Source organism: Otolemur garnettii, unplaced genomic scaffold (genome assembly GCF_000181295.1).
Source record: "Otolemur garnettii isolate 467f Iridium unplaced genomic scaffold, OtoGar3 scaffold00025, whole genome shotgun sequence".
In the NCBI taxonomy this organism is placed as follows: domain Eukaryota; kingdom Metazoa; phylum Chordata; class Mammalia; order Primates; family Galagidae; genus Otolemur; species Otolemur garnettii.
The window spans coordinates 13476319-13495471 of record NW_003852420.1 but is presented as its reverse complement, the minus strand read 5'-3'; the positions used below and the strand labels follow the sequence as shown (position 1 = coordinate 13495471).

The 19153-nt window shown below is 52.6% G+C and overlaps 1 protein-coding gene across 1 annotated transcript in view; it reads left to right on the top strand.

Annotated features, from left to right (window-relative positions):
- Window positions 1-18707: 18707 nt before the first annotated feature.
- SIRPA (signal regulatory protein alpha) overlaps window positions 18708-19153 on the top strand; it is a 43954-nt gene continuing 43508 nt past the window's right edge. The window contains exon 1 of the mRNA XM_012804178.2: window positions 18708-19040. The gene's annotated coding sequence lies outside the window, so the exon portion shown is untranslated. The remainder of the gene's footprint in view (window positions 19041-19153) is intronic.

Genomic DNA, 19153 nt, shown 5'->3' with positions numbered 1-19153 from the left:
ACTGATTTGCCCAAGATCACACAAGGAGTGTGTGGCTGCAGAGCCTGTGTTAGAACCCAGGCCTCGGGGGCCCGGGGCGGGTGGGGTACACTAAGTCCAGCTGCTCCAAAGAGCATTCATGCATTTATTCAGCCAGCCAGGCGTCTGTTTGTTTGTTTTCCCAACAAACATTTATTACGCCCCAGGCAGGCTGCTCGGTGCTGGGGACCCAGCCATGAACAAGGCCAGCACACGGAGCCCAGAGAAGCAGACAGATGCTAAACAAGTAATTACAAGCATGATGGATGCCACAAAGGAAAAGCAGAGGGAGCCCTGGAAGGGGACAACAGGGGGATGCCAATGACTCTCATTTATCCAAGGTTTTACAACAGTCTTGCCCCAAAGGTGGCCCTCCAGCAGCCCCCCCATCAGAATCCCCTGTTTAAAGCCCCCAGGTGAGCAGACTCAGCATCCCTTGGGAGAGATGCTTCCTCTTCAACTCACACTTAAGGGAAGGTATGTGAGGTCCAAGGACCACAGCTTTAGATGCTTGGGTGGGGGTGGCTGGGGGCAGGTAGGTAAATATTTGCTAATTGTCCGCCGCATCTTCTCATTCACTTCCTGCCCGGACTCTGAGTAGGTACAATTAAGGTCCTGTTCACAGATGAGGAAACCAAGGCCTAGAAAAGCCTGGTGACCAGTGAGTGTAGAGTAGGGATCTGAACCCAGGCCTGTCAGACTCCATGTCTCCAGAAAGGTCCTTAGAGTTGACCCCATTCCCAGGTGTCCAGCACACAGCCCTGCTAAATGGGCTTACAGTTAAACAGAAAACAACCAGCCCCCAAGGAGCCCAGTACTACCGTTACGAGGTCCCACCAGCACGTCCCACTAGAGCGTTTCAGTAACATGATGACAAACGTGTCTGACACGACAATGAGTTAGTGTCCAGCCAGGTACCTCCACTTATCAGGTGTGTGGCTGCAGGCAAGTTGTCTGACTTCCCTAGGCTCCGTTTCCCCATCTGTCAGGTGGGGATAATGGTGTTTGTGAAGAGTTTCATCACTCCGGCCTCCTTGCCTTCCCCCGCTTCACTCGAGCCATGCTGGTCTCCTGGCTCTTCCCAAATATCCTCAGGCCTGTCCCTGCTCAGCAGCTTTGCACATGCTGTTCCCTCTGCCTGAATGTTCTTCCTCCACATAGCTACACGTCTCTGCTCAAATGTCACCTTTTCAGAGAGACCATCCCCGATCATCCTGGCAGAAATTGCCCCCGCACACCCTGTGTCCTTCCCCCTCCTCCTGCTTTACTCTTCTCCCCTGCACTGTCACCAGCGTTCCTCCACCTCCCTGAGTGGGAATGTAAGTTGCATGCTTTGTTTTGTTCACTATTCTTTCCCCAGCCCTGGCACTTGACTAGGGCCACCCAGAGTTAACAAGCACACCAGGGCTCGAGCCAGGCCTTCTGCAGACCCCCAGCAGCCCACTAGAGGTGCCCGCCCCCTAATGTAGGGGGCTGGCGCTGTGCATTCTGCCCCAAGCCTGGCAGACAGTGAGGAATAGTCAGAGCATGCCCATGGCTGTGCAAACCTGCTGAGAGTGGACGATTGCCCAGACCCCAACACCCACAGCAAGGTTCTGGAGAGAGGGGAAGTGAATTCTCCTGGGCCTCCTCTCTGAGCCCTGGAACTGGCAGGCAGCGGCAAATCAGATCTAGTCTTGGCAGGGGCCCGGCAGGGGCTCGGTGCCGAGGGCCAGGACCTTGCCAACCTCCCTCCCCTAAACAGCAACCAATTGTCCCAGTGGCGCCCAAGTTTCCTGAAGACCTCCCAGCGGCCGCTCTTTCACAGGGACACCCGCTCTCAAAGGGGCCGGCCTCCTGGCTGCTTCCGGCCACGACCACTAGCAGGAGGCTGGGCAGGCATGGTGGTCCCAGCCCCAGGACTTCCGAGCTGGGAACTCACAGCCTGGTGCCGGGTGAAGAGCAGGCGAGGACAGATCCTGGGGGCGGGCCAGTCCTCTGGGCATTTGTATGCAGGTGCAGTCCCCTGAACACGAGCTGGAATCCATCAAGAGAAAATAAAACACTCAGAGAGAGCAGCCATCAGAAGACAAACTGCCACAGGGCAAAGGTAGCGGCCACCTTTGCCTGCCAGGTGCTGGCACGGCTCAGGCCCACTTCGAATGGGGATAGATCCCACCCCTCACGATAGGAGCTATAGGACTGCAGCTTCTCAGAAAAGGAACCAGCTCAGAAAGGGCAAGAGAGATGTGAACCCACTTTCTGGCAGGGCCTTGACTACTCTGGCACACCCCGAACCTCCCTTGGTGGAGGAGGGGGCGGTCACCAGGAGTCATGTTTCCATAACAAAGACTCACTATGCCCTCAGAGCAGAGGGTCCCATCCAGCTGTAGACCTCTGCAAAGAGTGCGATGTGGGCACTTTCCCAAAAGAAGATTCCCTGTCCCAGCCCAGACCTCCTGGGGTTGGCTTACCTTTTCACATGGTCCCAGTTGATTCTGAAGCACGCTTGGGTGTGAGAACCACTGGCTTAGAGACAATTCTGATGTAGACAGAGACAGCTTTTCATTTGTCGGGTGAACAGACCCTCAGAAGAGCTGCCTCTGTGGATCTGGAGGTGATAATAAAAATGACTGTTTCCTGAGCATTGGCTGTGTGCTCCGTCCTCTCCTAAGTGCTTCACACTCATGTCATCCTCAGCACAACTCCATAGAGGAAGTAATATTATTTTCCCCATTTTACAGGTGAGAAAACTGAGGCATGGGGTGCTTACATTCCCTTTTACAACATTGCACAAAAAATGGCAGAGCCAGGATTTGAATTCAGGTAAAGGAGGCTCCAGAGTCTGCCCTGCTACTGCTCCCACCCCACCCTGCCCTGGAGCGAAGCATGTATGGGGTGTAAAATTCACAGGAAGGGGCATGTGTGGGCCAGGGAAGCACAGGGAAGGGCCTCCTATCCCACAAAATAGTGCTTGTTGGAAAAGCCTTCTTCGTGGGGGCCTTTGAGGGTTGGGCTCTGACAGATGACAAGGAGTTTACTGGGCAGATGTGAGGAGATTGGTGTTCTTAGCAGCAGGGAGCGAATGTACAATGACAAAGGCATGTTTAGTGGAACGCTGTGGGACAGCCACATGATGGTGGGGAGAACTTGGGGACTTAGAGGCCTTAACGAAGTCCCGGCTAAGGAGCTAGACTGGACCCAGGATGGCAGAGGTTTCACTGAAGGGTACGGGACAGAGTCTGTGCGTTGGGCAGGGCTGGATTGACTCAGAGAGATGGAGGAAGGTGGAGCAGAGCCGGGGCTGCAGCAGTGAGGAACACAGTGAAACAGACCAGACAGGGGAGGGGCAGGGCAACGGAGAGGAGGGAGAGGGAGGCAGGAAAGAGGGTTTGTGAAAATTCTGGAAACTGGGAGGACACATGTACTCAGGAACCGGGAGAGACAGGGAGTCCCTTTACAGGCACCCTGAGTCAGGACCCATGGGGCATCAGAGATAGGTAGGTAGGAGTCCTGTAGGAAGTGGCAGGTGGGTAGGAAGTGGTAGGTAGGAAGTGGCAGGTGAACCACTTCCTGTCTAAGGCTGAGTGAGGTCACCTGTGAGGGGGAAGTGAGGGCAGCCCCCTGGAGCCAGTCTCTCAAGTCCCACCACCCAGCTTTTGTCCACAGCAGGTGCCCACCCCATCCTGTGTGCTGCCATACCCGTGCTCCTCTTCACATTCTCAGGGTGGTGGGGGACATGGGGAGGCGTCTGCCCTTCAAGTACCTGCCAGGTGCCCTATACATGTTTGAGGCAGTAAATGTGGACTAGGCCAGATGTGTTGTGGTGCTAAAGGGCTCCCAGGACAGTTTCTAGGAGGCAAGCTTTGGGAGTTTTCCTAGCCCCGGGCCCCACCCCACACTCACACATCCACCTTACCATAGTGTGGCTGTGAGCAAGTTGCCACCCTCTCCATCTTCATCTGTAAATAGAACTGCTAATATGGAGCTGTCAGAGAAATCGGGTCTAAATGGGACCACACAGACAAAGCCCTTAGGAAGAGGAAGGGGATGGGGTCAAGCTCCAAGGGGCAGGTCCAGACCTCCCTGGACCTCTACTTGAGGGCTACATAGCCTTTGTCTGCTTTCTATCTCTGAGTTTGCACAATGAGGATCAGAATTGCCTGTGATCATGTGAAGATTAAATATGCAAAATGCCTGTACACAGTGGGCCTCACTGGCCAAACGCTGTGAGATTGGTGCCACGCTCCACTCCACTTCAGCCGGGCACCTCTGACCCCTCCTTCCAGGGCCCAAGCCCTGCAGGGACTACTTGGCGTGTGTGTGTGTGCCCCCGGCTGTTGCCCCGACCTCTTCGGCTGCAGCCTGGAGCGGGAAGCCTGTGGGCTGGGTCACAGGGAGAGCTAAGCTGTAGAGCCAGTGCTGGCAAGGAAAGGTATTTGCATCAGATAATGGGTAAAGTATCTTGTTATTCCATTAACTGGTGTAGCAACTACTGCAGCAGAAGGAGGGAGAATTGGAAACCCACGAGTTGGGCAGGGGATGGGATTGCTGACCACTAGCCAGCCCGGGGACTTCCCAGGGGCACCGCAACCTTGACAGGAGCTGCAGGCAGGTGGCTGGGGGTGTCATCGGGCAGAGGGGTGTGGGAGAGGCTGGGCCTCAGCCTAGGCTCTCAGCCCCAAACCTCAAAGCAGGGCAAAATCCAGAAGCACATCCCTGATACCACCAGCTCCAGCAGCTCCCCTTCCCCACCCCTGATTGAGCACCACCAAGTGCTAAGTTCCAGGGCCTCCTAAACAAAAGCAAAGGTGCCGAAGCCAGCAGAAGGAGTTTGAATCCTGACCTGGAATCCGCCCCACCTTTGGGGATGGTAAGTTGTTCAGGCACTTTGCCTGCAGGGCTCCTGTAAAATGGGATAACACTACTGTATCTCCTCCACTGAGGCCATGTTGTCAGCCCTCTGATAGGTCTCATGGAGTCCCAGGCACTTTCTAGGAACTGGGGACCCAGCAGGTAATAACACAAACCAAGTCCTATGGATGAAGTTTGCATTCCATTTGTGGGGGGCTGGGGGGTGGGCACATGAATAAATAAGAAAAACACTAGAAGGTGAAAATGCTATAAAATTTGGAAACAGGATAATGAGGGACTAGGAAGAGGGGTTCTTAGAGAGTGATGAGGGAAGGCCACCCTGCAGGGGGACCCTGGAACATCAGCAGTCATGGGAGGGCCCTGGGTTGGACTGGAGGGCCACATTGTGAGAGAGGAGTGAGGGCCTGGCTGTGTTGAGAAGTGAGGCTGTAGGATTTGGTTTGATTCTAACACCATGGCAGCCCCTAGACATTTGAAACAGGGGAATGGGTTCAAAGGGCACCTGCTGCAGGCAGGGGGTGGGTTGCAGGGTCAGGGTGGCTCCAGGGAGCTGAAAGGATGCCAGTACAGCTGAGGGCGAGACACCAGACAGTGGCTGGTGGGGCCAGTGCAGGGGGAAGGCCACAGACAGGGCTGGGTTTTATTTATTTATTTATTTATTTATTTATTTTTTGAGACAGAGCCTCTAGCTGAGCCCCTGGGTAGAGTGCCATGGCTTCACTGCTCACAGCAACCTCCAACTCCTGGGCTCAAGCGAGTCTCCTGCCTCCTGCCTCCCAAGTAGCTGGGACCACAGGCGCCCGCCACAACGCCCAGCTATTTTTTGGTTGCAGCCATTATTGTTGTTTGGCGGGTCCAGGCTGGATTTGAACCCGCCACCTTAGGTGTATGTGGCTGGCGCCTCAGCCGCTTGAGCCACAAGTGCCAAGCCCAGGGCTGGGTTTTAAAAGTACTATCAATAGGCCCTAAGAAAGATGAGCAGGTGAGGGGACGGGAGGGACGAGGATGACAAAGATTACCTGAGACTGTATATGTTGGTGGAGGGCTTATCTAGCATGGCACCTTGCATGGAGTAAGTGCCTAGTAAACACTGCTGACTGTAGAAGCAGAGTGTCCTGCACTGAACACAGCCTTTGGAAGGGACCAGCCCTGCAGATCATACAGAGTGGCATTCTGGTCTCAGATTCCTGGGCAGGGCCCAGATGACCTCCAAGAGGAGAACAGGAAGGGGTCAGGCAGTCAACATTGACCAACATGTGCAGTGACAGCAGGAACACCGGACAGAGACTCACCCAAGGTCACTGGGCTTGTTAAGGGCAGAGTGAAAACCGGAAACCCTGTGAATTCCCCTCTGGGATCTGAAGTCTGAGATTCCCAGGCATGAATCCCAGCAGCACCTTTCTCCAGCAGCCACTGAGAAACTGGCTCTGAAGTCTGTTTCCTGACCCTCTCTCGATCCCTGGGCTTCGGTAGCAGAGTCCAGCCTCAGCGCCTTTGTGCTCCTGTTACCTCTTCCTGAACCTTCCCATGACTGCTGTATAACATTGGCCCCACGCCACCCTCTCGCTCCAGCAGTCCTGCAGAGGTCGGCCTTCAGAGCTGACCCACGCCTCCCCGGGCCTGTAGGTTTTCCCAGAGCTGGCCAGTAGCTTGGACCATCCCCAGAGTTGGGTCATTCCCACTGCCTTATCTGCTTCTGTAATGGACTTGAAGGACTCTCTAGCCTCCTGCCAGGAGGGACTGGCATGGCTGCTAGAGCTCCACTCCATGGCACCACAGGCTCCCATGGAAACTGGCCCTGGCTCCTGGTGGCCAATCTACACAGGATAGAACCACCTTTCCTGCTGGGACACAGCCCAGGTGGAATCCCCCTTTCTTCCCCCCAAACCAATTCGGATATGAGTCAGGGAAATTCTCATTAACAATTTTCTCCTCTTCTTCCCTTCCTGCCACTAGGGCATGAACGGGCACAGTCCTATGTGGCAGGGAAGGAGAGGTAGAGTCAGTGGGCATCAATGCCCAACCTGTCTCTTGCCCAATAAGGTTGCCCAGGAGCTACATGCCAGCAGGCGTTCCTTCTCCAGTCTCTAAGGGCCGGGCCCTATGCTGGCCCAGACTCAGTATGCAGGCTTTACACTTAACCCCAAAGCAGACCCTGCCTCTATCGGGGCCAAGTTCAAACAAGAGGCAATCAGGGGCTTAAGTGGCTGCCAGAGAAGGCCAGCCGCCTAGTTATTAAATATTAAGTGGCAAGAGCCTAGGAACGTATAATTGCAAATGAGACTCTGAAGCAGATGTTGCCAACAGCTTGGACCAGCACTCACAGTTGGGACCAACAGGGGATTTCAAGTCACCAAGCCAGGCTGCTGGCAAATGCCCTGAATTTACTGGGCACCCACTGGGTGTCAGACCCTGAACTGGATGCTGCAGGTGGAAAGATCGACCAGACATGGTTCCAGCTTCAAGGGGTTCTCCCCAGCAAAGAAAATAGTCCCAGTATGCAAAGACTCCTCCCTGTAGGTAATCCTAGAGGTGGTGTGGGCCCCAGGGAAATCCCTGGAAGTAGTTGAGGAATTGAAGGTTCAAAGGAGAAATGAGCTGACTTTGAAGGATCCATTGAATCAGTTAGTCATTCAACCAACATTTTTTCAATACCTACTGTGTGCCAAGCAGTGTAGATTCTGGGAAATGAAGTATTAAATAAATCAAATTTTTTTCCTTTGGCATTTGTAATAGAGTGAGAGCTTGCATTCCACGGATGAACAGGGTTTATGCCACGAAAAAGAGGCAAAGAGGAAAAAGCCCATAGAAAGATTTGGAGGCATGAAGAAGTAGATACAGGCAAGTAGGGAGTTCAGTGCGGCTGGCATTTGTGGGAGGTGGGAGGGCCGGGCAACCTTACCGGGCAAGGGCCAGTAGTCTGAGCCTGAAAAGCTGCCAAGTTAAAGAGTTTGGGTGAGTCCTGGAGGATTTCAAAGAACAGTGGAGTGACCTCCCTCAGAGACAGTCCATGGCTCCCAACATTCCTGAGATAGGACGTAGTCTGGTTTTTTAAGTTGCCATCCTGAGACAGAGTAAGAGGAAGGAGATGCCCTAGTAGAAATCATAGTGAACAGGACTGCCTGGCTAGCCGCCCGGCCCCACTCCAGGTTAGGTTCCTGAGCCCTCCCTGCTAAAGGATCTCAGAAGAGCGGAACCCGCCCCTTTACTCTTCTCACACCTGCAGCCTGCTAAGCCAGTTCCTCACTGCTGAAAACATATCCTGGGAACATAGGCGCCTTTGTCTTCGCCAGGAATTCAGGCCCAGCAGAAGGTGGCGCAGGAGTAATATGAGACCCCAGGCCATTAAGGCAACAAGTCCTTGCTCAGCAAGAGAGTGAGGAAAGATTCCAGTTCAACATTCCTAAGAATGTTCCAGCTGGCCAGACTTCTTTCTCTACTGCCCTTCCCAAAGCCAGGGGAATGGACGAGACAAACTTTCAAGGTCATTTTCTGGCCGTGATACTGTGCGAAGAAAGGTGAGAGAAGAGGGAAGGAAGAGAAGAACTGCCTTTGAAGATGCTAAGATACCAGAAAGGTTAGGACTTGAACATGGTTCTAAGACGCTGAAACTGCATTAGGCTGAATTTCTGAAATTCTGTACATCTAAGATTCTAGGCTCCTATGATTCTAAGACTCTAACTTGATTAGGGGTAGGAACACATCACAGCCATCATATCCTCTTAATAAAATTTGTGCCTCTGGAGAGAACCCCACACCCATAACTCCAAAGCCAAGCAGGCTTGTTTCCCCCCCTCTGCCTTTAAATTGTCTTCTTGCTCCTCCGTGTCTGCTCATCTGCACACCCCCCTCCACAGTCCCTCCTCCAAGCCTGGCAGCCACACATTTGCCATCTGCATATAACCCAGTGATTAGCACAGCCGAGCAGGAGAGGAGGGTGTGGAACTGCGCTGCCTGCCAGTCAGACGGCCTTAAGTCGACCAGGCTGCAGGCAGTCACCCCAGCTCCCTGAAAGAGCTGAGCAGGGGAGGGGAGACACACTCCTGCAGACTCAGACATACACACTGTGAGATACACAAAGGAGGGCCCCAGGCACACAGACACACAGACACACAGAGACATGCATGCCACATGCAGACATCGCAGACAGCACACACCCACGCTTGTGCAGCACTCACACGCAGGCGAACAAACCACACATACAGAGACCGGCACACAACCCCACAGGGACATGCCCGGACACACACATGCAAAACCACAGAGAAAGACATGCACAGCACACACGGTGCAGTGCAACATAGACACAGCCCATAGAGACACAGCAAAACACACAGTAAATGTGTGTGCACACACACATACCAACACATGCAAACAAACCCAAACAAATAGACACGGGTTCAGAGTTACACGGACCAGCACACTCCCTGGGGGATAACAGGGCTGAATTGTTGACACATCCTCCAAACCACAGCTGTCAGAGAGTCCACTTCATTCCCATTGCCCTCTCCCACTCATTCACAGGCTAAGATCTACCAGGCACATAGCTGGCACTGGGCCTCTGAGAAACCCCAGGGCTATGACACTGACCTCCACCAGTGGACCCTTGGGATCAGAGGTAGTGAGAACACGGACAGGCACCAGATTCAAGAAGCCACTCCCAGAGCTGTACAAAACGGATTGCCCCGGGAGGTAGTGAGCGCCCCATCACTGGAGGCAATCTAGTGCAACCAAGGCCTTTGTGCATTGGATAAGGGAGTGGGTGCTAGGGGAATTGAAGGCCTTTAAAATCCCTTCCAGCCCTTATATCCTTTCTTTCTATCAATTTCCCTGGGCTTCAATACAGTAGTCTTCACAATTGTTTGTATCACATTACGAATTAGTAAAAACATTTTAAACATGCACCCCCAATGTATGCATATTTTTTATTTACAAAGGTATTACATATTTCTTTGCCTAATATGTTGTGTACTTGATTGAACATACCCCAAAATATAACTTGAAATAATGATATAAAAATATATAGATTACTACCTTAAAAGACAGGTGGAATTGAAGGGAAAGTGATGTAGCATTTATTGAGTATTTCCTGTGTGCCAGACTTTTGATGTATATTATTCCTTTGACTCTTCAAAACAGCCCTGGAATGAGACTATCCCTTTTACAGATGAGAAATTAAATAGCAGACAGGCAAAGTCCTTTACCTACAGTCACACACCTGTAGCTGGCAGGGGAGGGGCTGAGGCTTACATGGAGTTGGTGAATGACCCGTTGGGTTCTGCAGGCAGCAGTTGCAAGGCTGGGGGGTGGAGGGGGCTTCACAATCTGTCAAGAGCCCTGAATGACAGCCTTGAAGCTGAGCAGTGGGCACAGGTGAGCTAGACACAGCCATTTCTTTCCTTTAAATCTTGCTGTCAGAGTGTAGCCCAGAGACCAGCAACTTCGGCCTCCCTTGGAAGTTTATGAGACTTGTACAACATCAGCCCTGCTCCACTCCGGACCTGCTAAGTCAGAGTCTGCACTTAACAAGATTAAAGTTTGAGAGGCTCTGAATTACTTAAATTCACCTGGACTGTGACCGTATCCCATGGAGAAGCTGGGAAATGAGCCCAGCTTTGGTCATTCTCCAGGCTCCCTCCTCTCCAGAGCCTGCCAGTTCTAGGACCTCAGAGTCCCAGAGCATTTGAAGTGGCTTTCAGGAATCTGTCTGCACCATTTCCCCACCTGCAGTGGCTCCCGTACTGCTCTGAGTAAAAGCTGAAGGCCCCCCTCTAGCCTGTGAGGCCCTGCAGACTGGACCCTGTCCCTCTCCTCCTTACATCCCCTCTTCCCTCCACTCCTTCTGTTCTGGTTTCCTGGCTGCCCCAGGAACATGTGCCCCAGGGTCTTTGCACTGGCTGTTCCTCTCACCTAGTGTCTCAGCAGCTCTCCCTGAGCAAAACTTTCAATGAATAGAATAGCAATCCCCAACTCATATGATCATCTTTCCATTCCCCCACACACATACTGAGAAGTGAATGCCTTGAGGGCAGGCACTGTGACTGTCTCATTCCCAGCACCCAGCACAGCCCCTGGTGCTCAAAAAACATCTGCTATTCTGACTGAGGGAGACCATGCCACTGTCCCACCCAAGGAGTCAGCAACACTGTGTCAGTAACACTGTGGGGCTGTGGGGCTTACAGTTATGGCCACCATGAGGCCTGCCCCAGAGGCTCAGGTTCTGCTGGGGTGAGGCCTTCCCCTGCCAGCCTGACACCCTGCAGCTCCTGCAGTGTAGTCTCCTTCCCCTCCCCCCACCAGCTTACCACAATCCTCCTGGGATTCTTCTCAATTTTGGACTTCACTAAGGGGGTCTGAATCTATTCACTAAGGGTCAAAGAAACTTTAAGAGGTCAAACATAGGCTAATATTTGCTAAGTTGGCCTGTCCTGCCCATAGGCAGTGAGAACTCAGGGTACCCATTTCCCCCTCTGTCTTAAGTAAGTCTGACAGTTACTACCATTTCACTCAAAAGAGAATGAGACTTAGGTAAGAAAGGAAACTGTAATAATGGAATTTCAGGCATGAACCAGCCAGGGTATTGTAGGCACTGGGAAAGGGAGCAGCAGGAAGGAAGTGGGAGTAAGAAGGGGGAACTAAGGAATTTGGTGTCAAGAGACCCAGGTTCATGGCCTTGCTTTGCAACTAACCCAGTATTTTGCCCAGGCAGAACCTCTGTTTGCTCATCTGTAAAATGGGTATATTGTGCTATGAAGCTCCTGTAAGGTAACCGGCCAAAGGGCTCTAAAAACAAACCCTGGGGGGACTTCCCAGCCCACCTCCCTCCTTTTTCCAGAGGCGTGGCAGCACGGAGGCTGTGCTACCCAGAGAGGCTGCTGCAGAGAAAGTGGTGTGTGTTGCTTGGGCTTTCCCTGAGAGCCAAGCTAGTTCCTGCCCAGGGATGGACATTTCCTCTCAGGAACAGGAATGAAGCCAAATGGAGTCTTGGCCTCCCTTCCTGGGAAGGCAGCTGGGAGTTCAACAAGGACACCTGCTTCTTGAAGAAAGCCTGGCCAAGCCTGGCCCTCGGGTGGAGAAGTCCGTATCCTCAGCAAGCTACAAGTGCCCTTATGGACAGAGTTGACTTTTGCTTTCTCCTGGGCTCCTTCTTTTGCTCTGTCAGCAACTATTTCCTTAGGCCCCACTGTGTGCAGGCATAGCTCTGGTTCTGGGGGACAGAGGCAAAGGCCCCATCCGGAGCTCAAAGTGGAGTGAGAAAGCACCACAGCAACCAATCAGTACATAACATTTACATGCTGTCAAGAACTACACACGCTGTCAAGAAAAACAAAATGGAGTGGCCAGGTGTGGTGGCTCCTTGCTCTCTGGCAGGCCAAGGCAGGTGGATTGCCTGAGTTCAGGAGTTCAAGATCAGCCTGAGCAAAAGTGAGACTCCATCTCTACTAAACATAGGAAAACTAGCTGGGTATGTCATCCCAGCTACTCAGGAGTCTCAGGCAAACGTATCACTTGAGCCAAGAATTTGAGGTTGCTGTAAGCTACGATGATTCCACAGCAATCTTTCCAGGGCAAACAATAAAAAAAAATCAAAATTAAAAATAATTAATTTTTATTAATTCCTATGCAATGGCATAGGAAGTGATGGGACATTTTCAGCTAGAGTGGTCAGGACAGGTTTCTCCGAAGAGGTGACATCTGAGTGGAGACCCAAAGGAAGCACCAGGGCTAGTGAGAGGAAGCTAGCTGAGGAAGAAGTCCGGATGCAGGCACAGCAGGTGCAAAGGCCCTGAGGTGAGCGCCTGCCTTCTGGACCTATTAGAGGAGGTGAGTATGGCTAGAATGGAGTGAGCAAGGGGGATTGTGGGAGGAGGCCAGGTAAGTGAGGGTGGCAGTGGGGAGATCACATAGGGCTTGTGGGCTACATTGAAAATGTCAGGGTTTATTCCAAGAGATGAGATGGGAAGGCCAGTGGGAGATTTTGATGGAAGGAATGACAAGGTGGAGAGTCCGCCAGTGAGGAGGGGACTGCACTAATCCAGGTGAGAAGAAAAGGTGCTGGGACAAGAGTATGGTACAGGTGGAAGGAGCTGCCGGATTCTGGATGTTTCGCAGGTATGGCCAAAAAGGATTGGCTGATAGGACTGTGCATGAAAAAGAAGAGAAAGAGATGAACCAACGAGGGTACCCTGGCATATTACCTGAGAAACTGAGATGGAGAAGATGGGACAAGAACAGGCATTATTCTCAGCTGCCAGTTACCGATATTTTCCCTCTCTCTCCCCTTTTAATCCATTACTCCTTCCCTCAACCTATTTTCTAATGGAAAACTAAGGCTGAGACCCACCCAAGATCACACAGCTAGTGAGGGGCAAAGTCTGGAACTGAGTGGACATCTCTTGGTCACTGAGCTATAACTGCCCCATCCAAACTAGAGAGTTAGAGGTATCTGTTCATTCATCAGATTCTTGTGTGCCTATAACTTACCAGCTGGGCTGGTGCTGGTCACCACGTAAAGACCCAAAAAACCTCAAGCCAGCGCTTCAGTGGTGATAGAGACCCAGAGAGGGCACTGTGGGGCATCCAAGTTCACAGCAAAGTAGAAGTCAGAATGTGCAGAGGTTGGGAGCAGGGGCAGGGGAGTGACAGCCTGTGGACAAGCCACTTAAGCTCTCTGTGTCTCAGTTTTCTTATCTGCGCAATGGGGATAAGAATAATGTCCACGTAAGAGAGTCACAGTGAGGAGTCGTGAGAAAATCCGCTAAAACCCTACAGGGCTGGGGCTTAGCAAGCGCTCCTACATTTTATTAATAGCTGTGATTAGTATTATCAGGCAGAGTCAGCACTCGAACCCAGGGCTCTCAATGCAGGCTGAGGCAGTCAGCTCTCTGCCTTAGCATCACCATCCAGTAGGGGACCCCCTCCCAGAGGTGTTGGGGGAGGCTCAGCTCAGCACAGCTGGGCTCAGCTCTGGGAGGAGCCAGATCCTTAGAGCCAGAGAACAGTGCTTAGGGCCTGACAGTGTGGTCCCGCCCCTGAAGAGCTCAGGCGAGCTGCCTGCTTGCTTGCCAAGTTGCTTAGTCTCTGACTTCCCGGGGAAAACACTAATTACAGTAAGACTCCCCCAGGCCCTGGCCCTGGGATCTGTCACAGCCCTTCAGCTTTGGAGTGCTGGCTGCAGCCTCTGAGCAGGTGCTATCCTGCCCTCTGCCTTCTTACTCAGACAGGAACCAGAGCAATTGACAGAACCACCAATAGGGAAGCTGGGGCATATGATTCCCACCTTGGACTGAAGGCAATCCATTCAAGTGGTTCTCAAAGTGTGATCCCTGGATCAGCAGGGTCAGCATCACCTGGGACCTTGTTAGAAATGCAAATTCTCTGAATTACCTAAGACCTACTGATTCAGACACTCTTGGGGTGGGGTCCTGGGACACTCTGGGGTCCAGCCCTGGTACCCTCCAGGCAACGTTTGTACCCACTCAAGTTGGAGAAACACAGCTCTGATTACTGCACAGCTGTGGTGGAAGGGCGGGGTCTATAGGGAAGTGATTATAAAGTATGTTAGGCTGCAGCACAGGCTCGGAGAGACCTGCTTTCAAATCCAGCCTCTTCAGATTCCTTCCTGTGATCTTCAGCAGATCACTTTATTTATTTAAAACATATTATTGGCAACCTACTATTCACTGTTGAAGGCCCTAGGGCTACAGCTCTGTGAAAAAACAATGGTGATAGCCAACATCTTTACATATATTAATTTGTTTAATCCTTACAAGAAACCTTTTAGGTACAGTCCTATCATTACCCCAATCTTGGCAAGTGAGGCATTCAGATCATCAGAGTAACCTGCCCCATCTGAGAGAGTGCTGGATTTTGAGCTGTTGGGCTGGACTGGCCTGGACAAGATACAATAAAGACATACTGGCCAGTCTTGATGCATGCTATGAAGTCAAAATAAAGTAGGGAAGAGGACAGGGCATACTGGGGCAGGGGTGGAGGTGACTATTCCCACCAAGTAGTCTGGCAAGTGAGCAAAGGCCTCTCAGAGTCTCAAGCTTTCTCACCTGTAAAGTTAGGGGATTACTGCCCCCCTGCCAAGTGTGGTATGAATATGTTACAGGAACACCCTGTAAAGCATTGGAGATGCTAAACAAATGCTAGCTGCTTCTTTTGGCCAGGGCTGGGTTTGAACTCACCACCTCCAGCATATGGGGCCAGCGCCCTAATCCCTTGAGCCACAGGTACTGCCCCCTAGCTGTTTTTTTGTTTTGTTTTGTCGAACCTGAGTTCAAATCCTGACTGGTTCAGCCACCCACTAGCTATATGTCTTGGATAGGTCTCTCCATCCCTCAGTGAGCCTCAGCTTCCACTGCCATAAAATGGGAATGATGACAGCCACCCCAACAGGGGTTATTGTGAGCCTTGGAGGGAACCTACATAAGGGTCAAAGGACATGCCAGGGCTTAGTAAGGTCACTCCCATCTCCCACCGCACTGTCCCTCCAGCCTTGTCAGCAGCTGCTCTCAGGGCAGTCGGTTCCCTGGTCCGGTCTGCCCAGGAGTCCATGCTGTTTTTATTTTTATTGTTCTGGCTTCACAGCTGAGGCTTCTAACTCCAAATGGCTCTTCTTGCCCAGAAAAATAGGTCGTTGGCAGCTCCAGTCTCCTGACAGGCCCCACACAAAGGCAGCCTGGCGGGCCTGCCTGCTGACGCCAGCCCAGGGTTCTGGGAGCAGAGCGTGGGCAGGGCCAAAGCTGGGGCCACGCAGGTGCCATTGCTCCCCAAAAGAGTGGCCCTGGCCAAGTCGCATTCTGTTCCTGGGCCTGCTTCCTTACCTGTAGGAACCCAGTGGAGCTGCTGAGGCTTCAGTGAGATGATGACTATCAAGGGGCCTGGCTCACACAAGGGCGCCATCTCCCCTCTTGCGGAAGCAAAACTCCAGATGGGTCCCTGACGTGGCTGCTTTCACATCTGTGCCACCACTGACCCTTTGTATCAGGGTTGTCCCCGTTATTCCTGTTTCACAGATGAAGAGACTGAAGCTCCCCAATATTTTTTGCCCAAGTTGCATAAGTCAAATTGGCAAAGTCTCAGCTTGGAAGGTCCTGATCCTCCTCTCCTCGTGCTCACTCTAGTCTTCTTTCCAGCAGACCCCGGATGACAGGCAAGGCGTGTGATCTGACATACATAAAAGGACTCCTTGGACTGCTGAGTGAGGGATGACAGGAGGAACCAGGTGGCAATAGGGCACCCAGGTGAGAGAGGTGCAGCTGTGCTGGTAGATTGCCCTCCACGAGGAACAGGGGAGAGCAAATGCAGGGATGGCACCACCTCTGGCTTCCCATCTTTCCTCCTCAGTGAGACCTTCCCTGATCTGATTTGAAAATTGCATCCAGCTCTCTCATTTGCACTCTGGGCCCCTTCCCTGCTTTATCATCCTATGGCACCTATCTCCATCTGACCGACTAAACACTGGACTTAAGGATTTGTTTCTCCCCCCTAGAATGTCACCTCCTTGAAGGCAGGGATTTTTGTGGTTTCTTTTGCAACTGCTGTACCCCTAGTGCCTGGTAGGTACACAGATGGATGAATGAATGATGGATGTATGTATGTAGGAAGGCAGTTCAATTTCAGCCTAGGGCATCCCAGACCACCTGCTATGGGGGTGGCTGATTCACCTGACTTATCTGCCATGATCTATGTGACCTCAGGTAAGTTGTCCCCTGCCTCAGTCTGCTCATCTGCCCATTGGTCTCAGTGACCTCTCAGCCTTGAGGTTGACCAAGGGTGATTTTTTTATGTGGACAGAGAACAAGGCTCAGGGCCTCCTTCTGGTACAGAAAGAAGGATGAAAAAGGCCGTACTGGGAAGCCCCGCTGAGCGCCTTTGCCAAAGGTGCTATATATAAATAGCAGGTGGTTCAATTATTATCCTCCCCTAATCCCCAGTTTCCTAATCCTAGGCAGGTTTGTGTGTGTGTGTTTCTTGGGGAATGGTGGGCTTTCTGGAAGCCCAGGGAAGGAGGCTGCTGTTTCTCTGACTTCATCAGCAGCCCCTGCCCCACTCCCACCCCAGATGGACTCTGGTACCAGATTTTCCCAGGAGCCTCATTGGTCACCTTCATGGTCCAGGCCAGATAGAGCCTGAGGAGTTGAAGACTTGCCCTGCACCCCACCTCAGATGTTAGGATGAGTCCAGAACACTGTCCTTCCTCACTGGTGCCCAATTCCACATTCCGGTCCCTCCAGTCCACTCTCTACTCTCAGCGTGGCCCTTATAGCACATAAATTTGACCACAGCCCTCCCCTGCTAAAAACCTTCCAGTGGTTTCCCATCTGCAGAATAAACGCAGATAAACCTAGGCCTTTAAGGCCACCCAGCTGCCAGCTGGACCATCCTTCCTCCATCCTGCACTCTTTCTTCTCCAGCCAAGTTGGTCTTGGGGCCTTTACCTGGTCCCTCTTCCTAGAATATCTTTCTCCCCAAATCTTCACTTTGTTGTCCCTTCACGTGCCTCAGATCCCTGCTTCTTAGGGAGGCCTGACCTGGCCCCCTTATTTAAATGCGCTCACCTGTCTGAGTTCAGTCTTGAGATGCTCATTAATTATTTCTACTTGCTTATGTATCTGTCTCCCCTCCCTCGGGGACAAGGACCTCGTGTGGGTCATTGTGGTGCTCTCCCATATCCAAAGAAATAAAAATTCTCTTGCACTGCAAATGCAGTCCAGAACCCTATGAGTTCCAGGGACTGTTAGCAGACACTTCACTTATTTCTCATATGCTTACTGTGCACTTGGTATGTGCTCGGCTCTTTTGCAAGTGTTGTAAAAATAATAATTCATCGCACAATAGCCTTTATGTTTCCCTCATTTCAGATGGGTAAGCTGAGGCACAAAAGACATAAAGGCATTTGACAAGTACACACAGCACACAACAGGTGGCAGAAAGATTTGAACTCAGAGAGCTTGGTCCATGCTTGAAAGAGCTCCATGTTGCCTGCCTCCCATCTAAGCACCACAGCACAACCAGGCATTTGACCACAAGACTAGGGTGGGAGTTGGGGGTCACTTCAAACAGGCCTTTAGCTTGGGAATTGGGAGTTCAAATCTTATTCCCAAGTCTTGCTGTGTGGCCTTGGGTGAGTCTACTCCCTCTCTGGGCTTTAGCTCTCAGGGCTGGGCTTTCTGCCACCTTGCCTCATTTATATCCTCTTAACTGCCACCATGTGAAGCAAAATTGGTCATCTCGAGCTTATTTCCAACTCAAAAACCCTCCAATTAGCAAAGGGTCTTGAACTCTTTTCTCCCTGAAGTGCCAAGCCTTCTTTGGCCAGATGACCACAGCATTTCTCTTTCCATCACCGACCTGGCTGCTACTGGGGACACAGTGTTCCCTCAAGAGAAGGGGCATGATTGCTTTTTCCAAGGGGGCTTCTGTTCTCTCCAACTCCAGGCCTCCTGCCCAGGGCATCCTGCCCCCTCACCTTCCCCACTGCCTGTCATTTTCCTGGAGCCCAGGCCTTCAAGTGTCCGGCCCCCACACCCCTGCCTGGGCCTTCCCTACCCCATGATTGTGCCTTCTGAGGCAAAGAGGAACCAGGAGAGAGAGTTGCCCCTTCCCCGGGAGGCCCCTGGCCCTTCCCAGCGACAGCCCCCTTCCCGCTCCCTCTCTTCCCTGCGCCTCTTTTCCAGGCAGTACTGAAGTCCTTCCTACACACACGCTATTTTTGTACCATCACTCTCTTCCTCTCCCCTTCCCCCTACATTCACTTACTTCCTGCTTTTCCTTCACCTCGGCCCAGCCCTGAAAGATTCGGGCCCCTCTGGCCCGCACCCCCACCCCTCCCGAGAGGGGCATTCAGCTTTGGGGCTCAGGGGCAGGGCCACTCGGGGAGGGGCCAAAGGCAGACACTCCGCCACCCCCGCCGCTCACGCCCCGACTCTTTCGCCGCCTCCAGCCTCTGGCCCCCGGGAAGCCGGACTAACCGCGGCGGGCGTCTGAAGGCGAGGGGAGGTCGGCCACAATTTCCCCGGTCCACCTTAAGAGGACGATGTAGCCAGCTCGCGGCGCTGACCTTAGAAAAACAAGTTTGCGCAAAGTGGAGCTGGGGGCCCGGCCTCTGGGCAGCCCCCGGCGGCGCTTCCAGTGCCTTCCAGCCCTCGCGGGTGGCGCAGGTCCGTGCCCGGCTGGGAGCGGAAGGGGCAGAGGGCGCCGGGTCGGGGCCGGGGGCGAGCCGTGCCGGCTTCTGAACTAGCCCGTTGTGGGAGCCGGAGGCTGGCCAGTCCCG